The sequence below is a fragment of the Arachis duranensis genome, chromosome 10 (genome assembly GCF_000817695.3).
Source record: "Arachis duranensis cultivar V14167 chromosome 10, aradu.V14167.gnm2.J7QH, whole genome shotgun sequence".
NCBI classification, from domain to species: domain Eukaryota; kingdom Viridiplantae; phylum Streptophyta; class Magnoliopsida; order Fabales; family Fabaceae; genus Arachis; species Arachis duranensis.
The window spans coordinates 26,508,421-26,511,757 of NC_029781.3; positions in this window are offsets into that span (position 1 = coordinate 26,508,421).

A 3,337-nucleotide genomic window follows, 5' to 3' on the forward strand; every position below is an offset into this window, starting at 1 on the left:
GGGTTTACAAAGATGAGTAAATTACATAAAAATCCACTTCCGGGCCCACTTGGTGTGTGCTTGGGCTGAGCATTGAAGCATTTTCGTGTAGAGACTTTTCTTGGAGTTAAATGCCAGCTTTTATGCCAGTTTGGGCGTTTAACTCCCATTCTTGTGCCAGTTCCGGCGTTTTACGCCAGAATTCTTGAGCTGACTTGGAATGCCTGTTCGGGCCATCAAATCTCAGGCAAAGTATGGACTATTATACATTTCTGGAAAACCCAGGATGTCTACTTTCCAACGCAGTTGAGAGCGCGCCAATTGGGCTTCTGTAGCTCCAGAAAATCTACTTTGAGTGCAGGGAGGTCAGAATCCAATAGCATCTGCACCCCTTTTCAGCCTCTGAATTAGATTTTTGCTCAGGTCCCTCAATTTCAGCCAGAAAATACCTGAAATCACAGAAAAACACACAAACTCATAGTAAAGTCCAGAAAAGTGAATTTTAACTAAAAACTAATAAAAATATAATAAAAACTAACTAAAACATACTAAAAACATACTAAAAATAATGCCAAAAATCGTACAAATTATCCGCTCATCAGCATGCCGGCAAGGGCATGAATAGCATAGATCAAGCATCACATTGTAACAAACTATCACGTTTGTATTGGCAATTAAATTCAGTTAATAAAATAGTAAAGGGAATTTGTGAAAAACATGCTTTGAATAGTAGAAAGTATAATAGGGAAGTGCATAATGCCATATGGGCTTTTTCACAAACACATAGCATGCATGGTAATTAAGATATGGAAAGTATTAAAGCAAACATGCAAGCAACCCTTCAAAGAAAATAATATATAATTGTCAAATAATTTGCAACAATCCACAAGCATAGAATGAGGAATAATGACTCAAATAAATTTCTAACACCATGCAAAAAGGAAAGAAGAAGAAAGAAAATATTAATAATGAAAAGAAAAAGAAAAGAAAAGAAAATAACATATAAAATAAGAAGAATGATAGAAAAGGAAGGAGGGAAGAAGAAAATAAAACCTTGTTAATGGAGGAGAGAGAGAGAGAGAGTGAAAGGTGAGATAGAAGGAAGAAGGGAGAAGGAAGAAATTAGGAGGGAAAAGAAAAATTAGGATTTGGAGGAGAGAAAGATAAGATATTTTGGCAGTTTTGGTTGAGCTGTGCGGCGCAAGCGACGCGGACGCGTGGGGCACGCGTTCGCGTGATTGCGCTTCGATTAGGTTGACACGGTCACGTCGGTCACGCGGTCGCGTGACCCTGTTCATGCTACTGGCGCGAGGGCAGCCTCGCGCCTGCACAACTCTCTGTTCAAATTGATATATTTGCCAAATTTGGGGTAACGCGATTGCGTGGGGCATGTGATCGCGTGAGTGGGTTACAGAAGGGATGATGCAGACACGTCAACGACGCGGTCGCGTGATAGGGATGGTGCGTCCAGCACCATTCCAGCACCACTCTCGCACAATATTTCGTTGTGCACCCCTTTTTACGTCAAAAAACAGGGCACGCGGCCGCGTGGGCCACGCAGTCGCGTGGGAGGCCAGGAATCCCATGTGACGCGGACGAGTCAGTAACGCGTTCGTGTGGGACAATTTGTGCCATTGGCACGCCTCCAGCCATGCTCCAACGAAACTCTCTGTTCGTTTTTTATTTTCTTACCTCTCCTTGCGACGCGGACGCGTCGCTGATGCGGTCGCGTAGCGTGGCTTTTTTTTGTATGCAAATGCAGATGCATGAAAGTACTGAGAAAGAGAAGAGTTATTAAATAGAAGAACTAAGAAGAAAAGAATGATCATACCATAGTGGGTTGTCTCCCACCTAGCACTTTGCTTTAACGTCCGTAAGTTGGACGCTCCACTAGCTTAATCTTCTGCCATATGGGGATCTTCCAAGAGGAAGATCTCAAGCTCCTTGTTTTTCTGCATTTTCTTGCCATGGTACAGCTTCAGACGTTGTCTATTAACCTTGATAAGTTCAGAGCTTGAAGGGTGGCTTAGGTGATAAACTCCGTATGGTTCGGCCTTCTCTACTCTGTATGGACCTTCCCATCTTGATCTTAACTTGCCTGGCATGAGCCTCAGTCGAGATTTGTAAAGGAGGACTAAATCCCCAGGTTGGAACTCTTTTCTCTTTATGTGCTGATCATGTACGGCCTTCATCTTCTCCTTGTATATTCTTGAGTTCTCATAAGTTTCTAGGCGAAGGCTCTCCAGTTCTTGCAGTTGCAACTTCCTTTCAGCTCCAGCTTCCTCAATTCCCATGTTGCACTCCTTGACTTCCCAAAAGGCTCTGTGCTCTACTTCAACTGGGAGATGACAAGCTTTTTCATAAACTAAGTGGAAAGGACTCATCCCAATGGGTATTTTATATGTTGTCCTGTATGCCCATAGTGCATCTTGTAGCCTGGTGCTCCAGTCTTTTCTATGAGGTTTGACTATCTTCTGCAATATATGCTTTATCTCTCTGTTTGACACCTCGGCTTGCCCATTGGTTTGACGATGGTATGCTGTTGCAACCTTATGAATTATCCCATGCTTCTTCATTAATCCTGTGAGTCTTCTGTTACAAAAATGGGTGCCTTGATCGCTCACGATTGCTCGTGGTTGGTGGACAAAATTGTGATCACTATTCTTTGATTTGCATTTATTGTAAAATTGTGGAATTTAGGTATTTGGCACGAGTGGACACAACTCCGTTCAACTAACCAGCAAGTGTACTGGGTCGTCCAAGTAATAAACCTTACGTGAGTAAGGGTCGATCCCACAGAGATTTTTGGTATGAAGCAAGCTATGGTCACCTTGTAAATCTCAGTTAGGCAGATTAAATTGGTTTATGGGTTTTTGAAAATAGAAATAAGAAAATAAATAATAAAAGGGATAGAATACTTATGCAGATTCATTGGTGGGAATTTCAGATAAGCGAATGGAGATACTGTATGGCTCAGGAACGTCTGCCTTCCTACTGCTTCAACTCAATCCTTCTTACTCCTTTCCATGGCCAGCTGTGTATAGGGGTTCACCATCAGCGGTGGCTACTTTCAATCCTCTCGGGAAAATGATCCTATGCGGCTGTCACTCGCACGGCTAATCGTCTGGAGGCATCACCTATGGTTGATGGCTACATCCCATCCTCGCAGTGAAAACTACGCTCACGCACTCTGTCACAGCATGGCTAATCACTGGTTGGTTCCTGCGCCTACTGGAATAGAATCCCTTGATTCTTTTGCGTCTGTCACTAACGCCCAGCACTTGCAGGTCTGAAGCACGTCACAGTCATTCATTACCGGAATCCTACTCAGAATACCACAGACAAGGTGAGACTTTCC